This window comes from Schistocerca piceifrons, chromosome X (genome assembly GCF_021461385.2).
Source record: "Schistocerca piceifrons isolate TAMUIC-IGC-003096 chromosome X, iqSchPice1.1, whole genome shotgun sequence".
Lineage (NCBI taxonomy): Eukaryota > Metazoa > Arthropoda > Insecta > Orthoptera > Acrididae > Schistocerca > Schistocerca piceifrons.
In genome coordinates, this window is record NC_060149.1 from 577,017,191 (window position 1) to 577,034,163 (window position 16,973).

The window sequence follows — 16,973 nt, forward strand, 5'->3', positions numbered from 1 at the left end:
CGAAAACTGAATTATTCATTAATTTATAAAAATCCTTCTCAAAGTCACACATCATGGAAGCTCCTTGCCTGGTATTCAAATCAATATACTCCTTCAACCAGGGGGGACTGCTTGAAGGAGATAGTCTGTGTGATTCTAACCAGCTCCACAACCAAACTGAGACACTGCTGGAGATTATGATAATTAATAATGTATCTTCACTTATCCCCCAAGGTTGTCATCAGTTTTGGTGTGGAGCCTCCTCGAGGAACTAGTTGCTGTGGACACAGCGGCAAATCGGCGTGCGCATCATGCAAACTTATAGGGTATGTGAGTTCTGCCTCCGCCACATAACCTACATCAGATTCAGGTGCCACACCCCCCATGATTTTTCCACCTAATCCCTTGCATTCGTCTTCAGACACCCATCGAAACTCACCAATCGCCAGTGATTGGTGCATGGCGCGCCCGTATAAGTTATTTATGTCCAGGTACATTATGTAACTCGAATCAAGGGATGCGCTGAACCTGTCATCGATCCATGGGTTATTTGCCTTTGCGTGCCTATGGACACATTGGCAAAGTCCACCACAGATCCCTCACTCAAAGAAAAGAAGCATGTCAGCATCGATCAGTAAGTCAATGCTGCACTTCGTCTTATTGAGCATTGCGTCCCACGACAACCCAGTGCCGTGTAATTAAAGGCAGGATCCAGAGAATTGGAAATTTGTGGTAAGGTCTTAAGGGACCAAACTGCTATGGTCATCGGTCCCTAAGTTTATGCACTACTTAATCTACCTTAAACTAACTTACGCTAAGGACAACACACACACTCATGTCCAAGGGAGGCCTTGAACCTTCGACGGGGGGAGCAGTGAGGGTCGTGACAAGGTACCCTAGACTGCGCGGCTACCCCGTGTGGTGACCCAGAAAATATGTGGCCATGCATAGATTACGGAATTTCTCGAAAACATCCCCAAGCAAGTGCACGCCTGTGTCCATATAAAGCTGTGCTTACTCTCCTAAAGTTGAAATATTGAATTCCCGCCAAACATTCATGGCATGTTCATACTCTGCATCCGTTATGGCATCGCCTGTAAGGTTGCTGGAGATTGCAGTTATGTTGGGTAGCCTGGTTTCGTTGAGTTTCGCCATACTATCCTCATACTCATATGGGAAAACTCCCTTCCTAGTCACAAATTGAAACTTTTCCTCGTTGGGAAATGCGGCTCGAGTGATATGCATATTCCCCCGAGGTAGAGTTTCAACGAGTTTCTGGAGTGGCGCCTGCATAAAACATAGCGTATCAAGGAAGCAGAGTGTAATTCATTTGGAGAATGAAATGTATTTCTCGACGCTCTCAGGCAGGATACTGACCAGCCAAGTGCTCAACTAGAGAGTGAGCGTCATACCCATTGTGGAAGAAAACGGGTATGTGTCTTGGTAGCTGGTACTCCAAATTACACGCATTGTGAGCTGCACCACGGAACATCCCTGTAAGATGACAGTGGTCCCTACAAGGAGTTTCCGCTTTTCTGTCTAACGGCAGCCCACAGATATGGCAGTCAACCGCGTTATTATACAAATCCTCATTCTCCTTCGATACTGTCATAGGCGCGTTGTTGCTGTAAAGCTTATTGATCTCCCACGAAAATTTTTCGAGCTTAGTGAACAGCCAAACAGCAGGATTATCCCCAATATAATATTTGTAGCAGTTAAGACTGGAATCATAGGACGATACAATTTGGTTCACTGCCGCATATGGTACATGTTTTTCTGTAAAGGTGGTGAGTGAGGCTGTAGGGTCACTTTCACGGCGGTTCACGGGAGTGAGGAGGCATTCAGGGTTGGTGTACACTACAAATTAGAGTTGGGCATCACGATTCTTTTTCCCGATTCGATTCCTAACATTCAATCTCACATTGCGAATCGATTCCTACGATTCGTTCACGATTCTTTCACGATTCATTCTAGTCTGCGATGGCACGATTCTTACGGAATGCAAAAAGTTCTACATCTTACAGATGGCAGGACATGTCTGAAATTGTCAATGAGGTTAGAATCGGACTGTGTCATGATAACATATGCCAGAAATAGTTTATTTCTGAGTAAACATGCATATGACGTTACAAGTGTGATTCTCGATTTATACGTGTAATGCCTTAATTGATGAAATGTCACGTCTGATTTGATTGCCTCTACTGTTTTATTTCAGTATGCCAGGAAAGAGGAATCGATTTTATGCGAAAGGTGGTGCAAAATTACGTGGTATGCCAGTTTGGTTGTGTGGCTTGAACGTATCTAACTACAGACGTCTGTTTTATAGTAACAAAATCTAGCAGTGAGGCAGACGTGGTTTGGCTCATATCATCCTAAGTTTTTCTGTGCTAAGATGCCTTTCCAAGTCCACATCACCCTTGTAATTCATAACGCAGCTGACAGCCCTCCCACACAGCAAATTTATCTTAACTTTCATTTCTTCTAAATACAAAGCATAGTTATTTTGCTTTTAATTTGTCTGAGAACTTGCCTGTCATTACTATTTACCTGAGAAGACGACATACTTCTAAACAGTAGGATTCAATCGTATACAACAACATTACCTCACTAAAATTTAATATGAATCTGAACAGGATAACATTCGAAACTCGAACTTGAAATTATTCGTTAAAAAGCTTTTGTTTAAAGACGGTATTACACGGCGATACGCCAAGAAAGGTATTGGATAGAGAGCCTATATTCTCTCTATATAGGCTCTGTAATATTAGTCTAGTGCGACAGCCATTTAGTGGCAGCACTGGTTGAACTAACAGAATTAGCAAATTAGCAGTGAAGTAATGTCGCTGTATACGATTGTATCCTACACTTTAGAAGTATGTCGTCTTCTCACATAAATAGTAGTGGCAGAAGCAAGTTCTCAGACAAATTAAAAGCAAAATACCTATGCTTTGTATTTCGACGAAACAAAAGTTAAGCTAAATTTGCAGTGTGTGAGGGCTGACAGCTGCTTTATTATGAAATATAAGGTGCTGTGGAATTGGAAAGAGCACAGAAAAACGTAGGATGATACGAATCCGCGCATGTGCACTATATAGGAATAACTCGCGCATGCGCACAAGGGGGTACTGCAGTCAGCTTTCTGCTTATTTGTTTATGGTTTACTGTTGCTATTAACCTCTGTGTCCAGATCCCAACTTCAAGTTTTTATATTGAAGATTTTGTCCATTCTTCAAATTTTTATAAATATAACAACTAAACAATTTTTTTTCCAGCAGACTTTCTTTACTCAAGCTATTTTCGAAAGAGATTATTTGTACTTTGATTGCTTCTTATTCTAGAAATAGAATGGATCAAACAAGCATTAATCGTCTTAATTCAGGCATATTGCGAGGAAAGGTGTTTGTATTCCTTCCACGACCCACTGTATCGTGATAAGATACGCCACCAATCGTTTATTTCTGAGTAATCATGCATATGACTTTACAAGTGGCATTTTCGATTTGTATGGGTAATGTGTTAAAATTGACGAAAGGTCACGTCTGATTTGATTGCATATTTTGCTTTATTTTAGTACGCCAGGAAAGAGAAACTGACAGAAGTCGGTGAGATGGTCCGATCACGAAATGAATGAATAAACTGTGTGGACTTAACTTCTTCATTGATAGTATGATATGAGTCACATCACGTCTGCCTTTGTCCCTTCTTCCCAGTCATGGTTTTAACCCAACAACGTCTGGCTTTTCGTCGACGTCATCCTGCCCTAATCTTAAGGGTTACAGGCCAGCATCTCGAATGTCAATGCGTCCTCCATGGGCGAAATGCTGTATAAATGTAAATTTCGATAAATATAAGCTTGTGCAACTTAAGTGCCATAAAATAAAACGAATAGTTGAGACCATAAGACAGAACACTAATACTGTAGCATAATTCGGTGATAGCTATATGAGAGAACAATTACTCAATAAAAAATGACAAAAAAAAATATAACGACTACTTAATAAATATGAACTTTAAGCTCTCAGAAAATTTAATTAAAATGATCGGTTTCACAAGAAATCAGATGGTTCCCTAAGAGTTTGGCATGGTGTTGTCATCTAGTGTGGATGCACGTATTCGCGTGAGGACTATCATCCGTGCATCGTCTGATCGGGCAACGTGAACCGGTCTGCAGTTTCCGATGTTTACGTTTAGGGAGCTGATGCGTAGGTGAACGCGATAGGCGTATCGTGCGACGTGCAATACGGCCTTAAGAGCGCGAAAGAGACAGTGGTAGACATATTACAATATCTCAAACAGCGATATCTTAACCTCGACTATGAATGAAAGATTTATCCAGGCACACCATTGGTAGCGAATCTCATGAAAAACATGCAACCAAGAGTTTGCAATCTATACCTCAATTCAATTACGCTATACTTAACTTCGTTACATGATTAAATACATCTTTGTTTCCACAAAGGAGGATATTTCTAAAAAACAAAAACTCCGCCGAACATTAAAAAAGGAACAAAAAAGTCGAACATGTTCGGAAAAAGCCGGACGGTTGGTAACGCTGTAAACGCGTAATGATTTAGTGGCAAGGTGTTACAACTTTACTGAGTTCATAACAATCGACATTTATCCTAGGGTTGGATCAAATAAATTATACATGATTTTAAAAGTGCTGCAAATAATTGGAAACTACTGTAAACATACTATAATTCGTTGAAAAAGAAAATGATTGCGTAAGAACTGAAAGAATATAAGTTACATGTTCTTTATTTTTCTTCGTTTGTTGGCTCTCCCGAAAAGGGCAGAAAACAGGAATGTTTATATACTTTCATCTCTTGAGTTACTTGCGTCGTCGTAAACAGAAGTGATTGTCGTCTTCTTTGTATATGTGCATGTTAAAGTGTTAGTGTTTGTCACTAAAATGGATCGTGATAGGCGAAAAAAAAGTGTTATCTGGAAATATTTTCTAGAAATTAACCCTGGTCGTGCTAAATGCGAAATATGTTCTAGTATTTATTCCTTCAAAGCTGGAACGACTTCCAATTTAGCAAGACATTTGAGAACACAGCATCCTACTGCTGTTCTCACACCCGAAGGTCCTCAGTTGGTTATTGAAGACAAAGTGGAGAGTGTTACTGAAATAAGAACATCATTATTTTCAACGTCTGCCATAGTGCCCTCAACATCGTATTCTATACCCTCGACGTCGACCAAAGAACCGATTCAGCCACCAACCAAAAAACAGAGAACAGGACAGAGCACAATCAGTGATTTCGTCACGAGACCCCTACCAGTGTCGAAGGTCAAAATTTTGGACGGAATTGTTCTGAAATTAATTGTGAAGCAGTTTCACCCATTCAGAATAGTTGAACAGCCAGAATTTAGAGAACTGATACACAATCTAAATCCAAATTATGTATTACCTTCGAGAAAGACTCTCTCGAACGCACTGTTGGATTCAATGCACAATAGCATGAAAGAGAAAGTAAAAGCAAACATGTCTCAAGCTGTTGCGTGTTGTGTTACTACAGACAGTTGGACTTCGGCTGCTGGCGAAAATTATGTCGCAATAACTGTGCACTATTTAGATGAAACCCCTAAATTATGCAGCGCGTTACTTGATTGTTTTGCGTTCAATGAAAAACACACTGCCGAAAATATCTCCCACGAAATAAGGAGGGTTTGTCACGAGTGGGAAATTGACAATAAAATTGTCGCAATTGTGACTGACAATGCCACTAATATGATTTCAGCTGCGAGATATTTGCAGTGGCAAAGTATTCCATGTTTCGCTCACACCCTAAATCTGGTTGTGCAAAATGCAATAGCTGAAATAAAAGAGCTGCAAATAAAAGTGAAAACAGCAGTGGAATATTTTAAACGCAGTCCCCATGCACTTTCAAAATTAAAGGAAGTACAAAAACAAATGGGTCTTCCAGAGCAGACTGTAAAACAAGACGTTCCAACAAGGTGGAATTCAACCCTGGCAATGTTTGAAAGTGTAGTGAAGAGCAGGGATGCTATTGTTGCAACTTTAGCAATAATGAATCCTGCAATAGTAATTGCTAAGGAAGACTTTGAAATGCTCGAAGAAATGTGCAAAATTTTAAAGCCTTTTTTACATATCACTGAGGATGTGAGTTCTGAGAAACAAGTAACAATATCTAAACTAATTCTATTTTCTCGGTGCTTGAGAAAACATTTTGAGAAATACAATACTGCCAACAAACCTAGACAGGTATTATCTGTTATTAGAAAAATCAAGGACGAACTTGACAGACGTTTCAAAGATATTGAAGATAGAGCTGTGTTGGCCGAAGCTACCTTGCTTGATCCCAGATTTAAAAAGCAAGCGTTTCTGTCAACAAATTCGTACAACAAAGCAAAACAGTCTGTTATACAAAAAGCTGCAGTATTAAGAATATCCAGCGATGATGAGGCAAAACAGCCTGAGGAACAGGAACAATCAGCAGACACAGAGGAAGATTTATTTTGGGAAGATTTTGACTCCAGCGTTCAACGCTCTTCGAGTCAAACTATTACACCCATGACGTCTACAATAATACAATTCGACAAGTATATCGAAATTCAGCCTTTAGGAAGAAAGGCAGATCCTTTTAGATGGTGGAGTGAACATAAGATATACTACCCGAGACTCTACCAGCTCATGTTAAGACGCTTGTGTGTGGTGGGAAGCTCTGTTCCGTGTGAGCGTGTTTTTTCAAGGGCTGGAAATACTCTCACTGACTTACGACGACGTCTAACTTCGAGGAAATTAAGAAAGATAATGTTTTTGAACTATAATTTATAAACTGCGTGTGTGTAGAACTTTTACTCGAACTGAGCCTGAACTGTATATGTTTGTGACAATACTTGCTTTGAACTGTGTTTAGACAAGAAACATAGATACAGTTATGCAAGTAATCAGTAATCCAATGCTGTAATGTGCATATAACTCTTGTTATTACCATAATGTGTGGAAGACCGAGCTTAGCTCTGTTTCTTTTTGTGTAAAATCGAGTTTTTTCGGGAAACACACCTATATAGATAAACTTAAAAATCAAAATCCATATCAAAATATAAAATTTTATCCAAACTGTTAAAGCCGTTCCCAAGAATCACGAAATTCGCGTTTTTAGTTAAAAAAATTCTTTTGTGTAATATCGCGTACTGTGAGGAAAGACACCTATATATAGATAAACATAAAAACCAAAACCTTAGCTACATTCAATACGTACTAACAAAGTTTTACGAATGGAACTATGTGGGATATATGTATATATTGTAAAATTGACTTTTTACGAAAGAATGGAACTATGCAGGTGAACTCAAAAAGCAAAAACCAGTCTAAATACAAAATTTCATTCAAATCGTTAGGGCCGTTTTCGAGATACGCGAAATATAATACATAATCCAAGTGCTATTGCTCGTGTGTAAAGAAGGTGTGTGTGTTTTGCATTGCATCTGCAACAAATAAGAGGTACGTATTTATTCATCATACTTGGATTTTTTTTATTTTAATCGTTTGTATTGGGAGCTGTGTACTCGCTGTATATCGTTTCTGTCACCTCTAGCTCGTGTATTACTCGCGCAAACTAAGCTGACGTCGGCGCGGTGGCTGATGGTAGCGATAGTAAATGGGAAATGCCTTTACGCTCGTTCCCGTCAGCCACCGCCAAGTGTCAGCTTGGTTTTCACGAGTAATATTACGGCCCACGAACTTCGTTTGTTCCTTCCGAGGTTCCTTTGTTAGACGCATCGTCCACTTGACTGCCATCTGGCGGTCGTAATCATTCGGCACGACTCGGCATGATTCGGAAGTTGCCTTCGAATCATACCGTGCTAAGAATCGATGAATCGTTGGAACTTGGAATCGTCACGACTCGGAAACACGCAATCGTTCTTACGATTCTTTTGAACGACGATTCGTCCGTATCACGATTCGATTCTTACGATTCTTTATTTAGAGTCGTTCAAATGAACGACTCATTCACGAATCGCCACAACTCTACTACAAATGGGCGTCGCTCCTAGTGGTGAGCATTCTAGAACCTTATGAATTTGATTTCCTCAGTAGGCGTAATAACACGTACTAGGTCCTTTTAAGAAATGTCTACTAGATGCGCCGCTAATAACTTGTCTGAGGAGAAGTAATTCAAACACCTTAAGCAGATATGCTGCTTATGTTTATGTTTGCTCATCTGGATGGAAAGGAGCCGGGGCATGTCTTTGATACAAACATAGTGATAATTATCACCTTCGGAGAAGAGCATTATGTTTACATGCAACTCACGTTCACCTCAAATTTTGAGAAATGGAGGGGGCCAATAACAATATGCTTGTCTTGCTCATCTGACTTGCTTTTCTTCTCCAGGCCATGAACATGAACCGATATACCGGTATTCTGCACCTCAAATTTAGGTATGTCCTGGGTCTTGATGGGGAACTCTATACAAACAAAGTTGTAACACCCACAAATATTATTATCAGCTACATGGTATGTACTCAGATGTTCAGGATGATCTCTGTAATTGTAGTTTCTTTGGCAAACCAGGATTGACCACGCAAAACAAGCATGATCATATCCATTCTTGACATTAGTACATGCCCTCTTGTAGCTATATCTTTAGGGAACTTGATATAGCTTGTCCCTCCATTTACTGGATCATAGACTTGTGTGTGGATGCCCAAGTGTAGAATTCTGCTGAGTGCTTTAGCTGAGCCTCTCACTTCTATCTCAGAAAATCGGCCCAATAACGCACTCAAGGTGGATTTACGAAACCACTCGGCGACTGATGTGGTCCGCGTTATCACGCCATCCCCCCCCCTCCTCCCCAAAGATAATGAAGAGTTGTCTCTTCAACACCAGACTCAGCACCGCACTACATTTAATGGCGGGATACCGCGGATCATCAACTACCTTGAGGAGCTCCGTTTCCATGACAGGAAAGCACGCACTTAGAAAACCAACAGGGTCGCGGTACGCTCCTGCTGGGTTCTCGATCCTCGTGAACGAGATTCGCTCCTCAAAAGCGTCTGCAACCACCGAGTATTCTAACTGTGGTATGGTATCACTGACCTGATGTCCTTCACTAAAAGGACGGGAGAGAGAACTGCCACTAGCCACAGGATATTCTATATTAGTATTAATACTATTTTGAGTTCACCCCGTTGATGATGGTGTTGGAGAGGGGCAAGTCGGTATGTGACGAGGTGCACGTACCTTCTGTGTACGTCGATTCCACCAAGGCTTATACAATGATGATGATGATGGAGGAGGAGAATGTTGAGGTGTTATCAGGTCAGGGCAATGGGAACAGCCAGGCTGCGGCAGTAGCTCCCGATGCCATTGTTGACCTGACCAGGTAACTTGAGGGGCAGTGGTTGTTGCAGTTACGTACATTGCTTACCGCTGCTGGCACAGTAAAAGAAAGAATTCTGACGATCACATAGTTATAAGCAGAGTGAGTAACTACCTTTCTCACTCTGGCTCCAGGTCATTAACACTTGATTGGGCGACTCCACCGCACCCTCAAAAAAGTCATCATAATCATCTTGTCTGTCCTCGTCTGTCTCGCCTACAACAACTACAATGACAACAAACAAGATATATAAACCGACTTGTTTCAGAATAAACTTCCTGTACTACTGTCACTACTACTAGAGGCACCTAATCATTTTTTAACTTACGAGTATGCTGCTTGGGCATCACATTATTTGCTGGAGGCTGTTCCTGCATCTGCTGATGAACAGCCTCCAGCTGCCTGTCCAACAAATCGAAGTCCTCTAGAGCTGGTCCTGTAACAGGACGAAACATAATTTTATTCATTTTGAATGTCGATTTAGACAGAAAGATCACACATGGATATTTTATGCTATACTTATGTCAGTGTTATTGTTGTTGTTGGTTATCCACAGCTGGATGCTGTTCCACATAGCGTTGCTGCTGCTGCAGTAGATGGTTGTATTAAGCCCCAAGCTCTGCCTCCAGCTCAATTTGCATCTGCTTCAAGTGAACTAGAGGAAAAAAAAAGATGTATGAAGTAATAAAATTTTGAATCGCTGCTATACAATAACAAATTAGAATGAAAATTATTCTCACAAGGCAATTCTGGCTCTGAACCCAACACAGGAGGCTGGACTTCCAGAGTCTGTCATGGTCCAGCTCCCTCCTGTCTCTCCTCACAGTCCAAGACAAAATCATGTAGATGTACTATAACAAGATGATGGAATTAATAAGGAGAATTTAACATACACACGAAAATTTACACCCAAAATAGAAATTATTTACTCACATGGTAATCCTGTCTCCAGAACTCTAAGCATCTTGCTGCTACACTCTAAAGTGTTGCTGCAGCTAAAACTCCTCATATTTCAGAGAGAAGAGAACACAAACACAATGGAATGCACAAGGCTGACAGCAACGGACTGAAGACGATGGAAGTTGATTATGGGTTTATATATAGACCGACGCGACCAATTAGAGAGCTTCACTTAAATGTACAGCCAATGAGAAGCTTTTATCGAACGTCTCTATTTCTGGAAGGGCTTGATACGACCATTGTCTCTCTCTCTCTCTCTCCAAGTAACAAGAATACTTTTGTGATTTTTGCAAGCGTGCACATACATGATGAAGGCTTTTAGCGCTGAGAAATATACCGTTTCTGAGATGTATGTTGAAAGCAAGGTATTACAATTTCAGGAAAGGGTGACACGTGATGCCTCGTTAGGACCATCAGGAAGAATTCAGTCAGTGTTATTCTGGGCTACTTTCGTGAACAGGTCCTGTTAGGACAAGAATTTTCGTTCAGACAAGCTGAGACGTCACGAAAGCTACAACAAAGGCGAGGGTTAACTATTTGTGTGACACTTTACCAGTTCCGAGAAGGGGCTGATGAGTAATGGACGTGGCTGTCCCATTAGGACCGCGAGGGGGGAGAAAGCAGTCGATGTTATTCTGGAACAGATTTCTATAGTGCGACCTGTGATGTCAGTATCCACAGGTAGAGAGGGGTTTCGCACGAGCAGTGGTAAACACGCACGTGCGCGGCCCGGAGGGTGACTTGGCACTTATTTAGATAGACATATGACGTCAGTATAACATTCGAAGATCGATAACTGTAGACACGACTTTCACATGCCATTGGCGGCTGCGTGACCCACCATCTTTTGCCCCCTCCAGACCGCCATCTCAGATTACATCACGGGAGGGACGATGGCTCCCTCTGGTGGCAGTACGTGTACTAGGTCAGTTGGACTCTGGACCTCGTGTTGGACACATTGAATGGCGGTACTGCCTCAAATTGCTTAAATAAAGACTGCCTGTAAAATAAAGACTTATGTCCATCCTATCCAGCACAGGCTGAGTCCTTTCCCCGCCATTTTCCCCACCCCAGACCGCCATCTTGGATTACGTCATGGGAGGGGCGATGACACCCTCTGGTGGCGGTACTGTGCACTAGGTCAGTTGTACTCCAAAGCTCGTGGTGAACACACTTGATGGTGGTACTGTCTCAAATCGTTTAAATAAAGACTGTTTAAATAAAGACTTATGTCTATCCTATCCAGCACAGGCTGAGCCCTTTTCCTGTCAATTCCTAGGAAGAGGTGGCGGTTGAATGACTTGGGTTAGTGGATGTAGCCTGAGTGACCTTCTGTCCCACCATTTTCTTAGGTTAATGGAGGTAGCAGTGGCGTGTTGCATTGTCCTGCTAGAATTTGAACTTCCCTCCTATTTCTGGGGAGGGGAGGGGGGAAGCGAGGGGTTAGGTTATAGAGGTAGCCCAATTTCGCTATTTTCCCGCCAAAATTTGACTTCCCACCATGACATCATTGCGACATTGCCATATCTATCGCAGCCATCTTGGATCCTCCATCTTGAATAAATTTGGCAACAAGGGGTGAGGGTGGCGCTGGCTTTGTTCTACTACTTACGTTTTATTTGAATCTAGTGGTAATGAATCTAGCAGCCCTCCTATGAATTGTATCGATATCCTCCTTCAGTCCAACCTGGTACAGATCTCAAACACTCCAGTAGTACTCAAGAATAGGTCGCAACAGCGTCCTATATGCGGTCTCCTTTACAGGTGAAACACTCTTTCCTAAAATTCTCCCAATAAACCGAAGTCGACCATTAGCCATCGCTACCACAGTTTTCACATGCTCGTTCCACCTCATATCGTTTTCCAATGTTACGCCCAGATATTTAAATGACTTGACTGTCGAGCTGGAGACTAGTAATACTCTATCTGAACATTATATGTTTGTTCTTCCTACTCATCCGCATTAATTTACATTTTTCCACATTTATAGCTAACTGCCTTTCATCATACCAATTGGAAATTTTGTCTAAGTCGTATTGCATCTTCCTACAGTCACTCAACTTCGACACCTTACTGTACACCACGGTGTCATCAGCAAACAACTGCAGACTGCTGCCCACCCTGTCCGCCAAATCATTAATGTATACAGTATAAAGAACAACAGCGGTCCTACCACACTTCAATAGGGCACTCCTGACGATACCCTTGTCTCTGATGAACACTAGCCGTCGAGGACAATATACTGGGTTCTACCATTTAAGAAGCCTTCGAGCCACTCACATACCTGTGAACTTATTCCATGTGCTCGTACCTACGTTAACAACCTGCAATGGGGCACCTTCTCAAATACTTTCCGCAAATCTGGAAATATGGAATCTGCCTGTTGCCCTTCATCCATAGTTCTCACAAGGGAACCTCCCCATCGCACCCCCCTCAGATTTAGTTATAAGTTGGCACAGTGGATAGGCCTTGAAAAACTGAACACAGATCAATCGAGAAAACAGGAAGAAGTTGTGTGGAACTATGAAAAAAATTAGTAAAATATACAAACTGAGTAGTCCATGCGAAGATAAGCAACATCAAGAACGCTCGGAGTCAAGGAGTGCCGTGGTCCCGTGGTTAGCGAGAGCAGTTATGGCACGAGAGGTCCTAGGTTCAAATTTTACCTCGAGTGAAAAGTTTAATTTTTTATTTTCAGTTTATGTCCCAAACTCTTATGTTTTCATCACTATTTTGGGAGTGATTATCACATCCACAAGAAAACCTAAATCGGGCAAGGTAGAAGAATCTTTTTACCCATTCGCCAAGTGTACAAGTTAGGTGGGTCGACAACATATTCCTGTCATGTGACGCACATGCCGTCACCAGTGTCGTATAGAATATATCAGACGTGTTTTCCCGTGGAGGGATCGGTTGACCTATGACCTTGCGATCAAATGTTTTCGGTTCCCATTGAAGAGGCACGTCCTTTCGTCTACTAATCGCACGGTTTTGCGGTGCGGTCGCAAAACACAGACACTAAACTTATTACAGTGAACAGAGACGTCAATGAACGAACGGGCATATCATAACTTTGCGAAAATAAAGAAAGTAAAATCTTCAGTCGAGAGAGGACATGAACCAAGGACCTCTCGTTCTGCAGCTACTCACGCTAACCTCGGGACCACGGTGCTCCTGAGTTCAGAATCTCCTTGATGTCGCCTACGTTGCGCATGCACTACTCAGTTTGTATATTTTGCTTATTTTTTCACAGTTCCACACAACTTCTTCCTGTTTTCTCGATTGATCTGTGTTCAGTTTTTCAAGGCCTATCCACTGTGCCAACTTATAACTAAATCTGAGGGGGATGCGTTGGGGAGGTTCCCTTGTCAGTATATCATGTGAGAAGAGGACAAGCTGAGTTTCGCACGAGAGATGCTTTTTAAAACCATGCTGATTCGTGTGCACAAGCTGCTTAGCCTCCTAAAAGCTTATTAGTGTCGAACTGAGAATGTGTTCAAGGATTCTTCAGAAAACAGAAGTTAGGGATATTGGTCTGTAATTTTGTGGGTTCGTTCTTTTACCTTTCTTATATATTGGAGTCACCTGCGCATTTTTCCAGTCCCTTGGTACTTTGTGCTGGGCGAGAGATTCACGATAAATGCAAGCTAGGTAACGGGCCAATGCCGTGGAGCACTCTTTGTAAAACCGAACTGGCATTCCATCCGGACCTGGTGACTTACTTATTTTCAAGTCTTTAAGTTGTTTTTCTACGCCAGGTATGCTTATTTCAATGTCGTCCAAACGGGAGTTTGTCTGATTGTCAAATGACGATATGTTTGTACAGCACTCGTGCGTGAACGATTTCTTGAACGTGAAATCTAAAACTTCGGCTTTCGTTTTGCTCTCTTCAACTGCCACACCAGACTGGTCAACAAGGGACTGAATGGAAACCTTGGATCCGCTTGACGATTTTACATGCGACCAAAATTTTGTCGGGTTCTCTGTCAGATCTTATGTTAAGGTGTGACGGTGGTAGTTGCTGTATGCGTCGCGCATAGATCTTTTTCACAGACGCACATATCTGTACTAACTTTCGCTTGTCGTCGTTTGTGCGTCCCATTATGGATCTAGAGTACAACAACCTCTGCTTCCAGCCGGCCGCAGTGGCCGTGCGGTTCTAGGCGCTTCAGTCTGGAGCTGAGCGACCGCTACGGTCGCAGGTTCGAATCCTACCTCGGGCATGGATGTGTGTGATTTCCTTAGGTTAGTTAGGTTTAATTAGTCTAAGTTCTAGGCGACTGATGACCTCAGAAGTTAAGTTGCATAGTGCTCAGGGCCTCTGCTTCCTCAGCATATTACGAATTTCGTTATTAAACCATGGTGTGTCTTTTCCATCCTTTATCGACTTACTAGGCACGTAACTCTCCAGATCACGATTTACAATCAGTTTAAACATTGCCCATAATTCCTCTACATCCATCTCACTGGTACTAAGTGATTCCACTTCACTGTCTAAGTAAGACTTTTTTTTTCAGCTTACCTGCTCTATGTAGCAGAAACACTCTCCTAGCCTGCTTGACTAATGTGTTAACTTTTCTAATCATAGTTGCTATAAAGACATCATGATCGCTAATCCCCGTTCTATACTCACATTGTCGATAAGGTCTGGTCTATTTGTAACTACAATGTGTAGGGGATATTTCCATTACGTTTGCTTTGCCGAGCTAGCTGTTCAAGACAATTTTCAGAAAACGTGTTCAAAAGTATTTCACTTGAATCTCTGTCTTACCCTCAGTCACTGTAAGAATGCAAGTAATTCCATTTTGAGACCTACACTTGGTGTAAGGTACAGTGAATCTTCAAATTAAACACTTTTCATCGAAATTGTTCTGTGATGCTTGTCAGATGTTCCAACTGTATCTCAATGTCTAAAATTTGTAAAAGGTGTTGGAATTTCAGTCAGAGGTTATACTAATGGTAGATCATTTTTCAGTAAAGTTTCGTCTTAACAAGCACCATTTTAGGACAGAAAAATATAATTGATAATACTGATTGGCAGCTGTTGATTTTTATTACTAATGATTCAGGCTTATTTATGTGTGATGTAAAAACTCACAACAGAGGCACAGTGAAACAAACACCATTTAGGAAGTAAGGAAAAATGTGTTTTGGCAAGGTATTTTACTGCAACATGACTCTCAAATTATACATTTTCGTAAAACACAATGAAGACTTCATAATAAGAAATATTTACTCAATACACAACATGACCCAATATGGCGGTGGAATAAGAGAGACAGATGAAACATGGACAAATTAATGGTGATACAAGACAGAAATAGATAGTTTGTATCTTGAAAACACGATCTTTGCACTGGAATACAATTATTTACCATAAGATGTAATGATTTACAGCAAAACACACACACACACACACACACACACACACACACACACAGGTTGTCTGTCATAATACGCAATACGGAACTATTATTGTGAGTGAAAATGAAAACTTTATTCCAAACTAAAAATGTATTGTTTTTCAAAGAACGTAAAATTTCTAGCACAAAACACACGTGGAAAAACATGGCTTGCATACTTGCTCTGCTGATAAAACTTGGATGTTAAGCAGCACTTGTTGATGATCGCAGTTGCACCACACTTTGCAATCACAGTGAAAGTACAAATTAAACATTTTCACATCTAAATTGTCTCTATTACACGTTAAAATACACATGGTTTGCTTATTTGCGCTACTGAATTAAGTTCTGGGTTATTAGACAGGTGTAGTGCGATTTTTGTACCACACTTTACATTCATCAAAACACACAGAAATTGGTTCTACAACATTGAAAAGCGAACATGAGGACTACTGCTGATCTAAGTTAGAGCTTAAAGTGCACTTGTCAATGAGTATTACCAAGGAAAACAACGTAATTCACACATCTAAATTCGTAAAAACTCGTTTTTAAAATGATATGAGTGAGACAAATTTGTTAATGCTAGCTTGTGCTAACACACAGTAGAGTCTGCATGACACTTTGATCGATCAGTCCATGGGTGTACTGCCGGTCCATAGTATCCAACAGGCACAATCTTTTGGTGATCAGACAATTCGCCATCGTCTGGGGCGCTGTCGAACTTGGCTCTCTAACAAGGGAACCTCCCCATCGCACCCCCCTCAGATTTAGTTATAAGTTGACCCAGTGGACAGGCCTTGAAAAACTGAACACAGATCAATCGAGAAAACAGGAAGAAGTTGTGTGGAACTATGAAAAAAATAAGCAAAATATACAAACTGAGTAGTCCATGTGCATGATATGCAACATCAATGATGACGTGAGCTCAGGAGTGTCGTGGTCCTGTGGTTAACGTAAGGAGCTGTGGAACGAGAGGTCGTTGGTTCAAGTCTTCCCTCGAGTGAAAAATTTAATTTCTTTATTTTCGCGAAGTTATGATCTGTCCGTTCGTTTATTGACGTCTCTGTTCACTGTAATAAGTTTAGTGTCTGTGTTTTGCGACCGCACCGCAAAACCGTGCGATTAGTAGACGAAAGGACGTGTCTCTCCAATGGGAACCGAAAACATTTGATCTCAAGGTCATAGGTCAACCGATTCCTCCACAGGAAAACACGTCTGATATATTCTATACGACACTGGTGACGGCATGTGCGTCACATGACAGGAATATGTTGTCGAC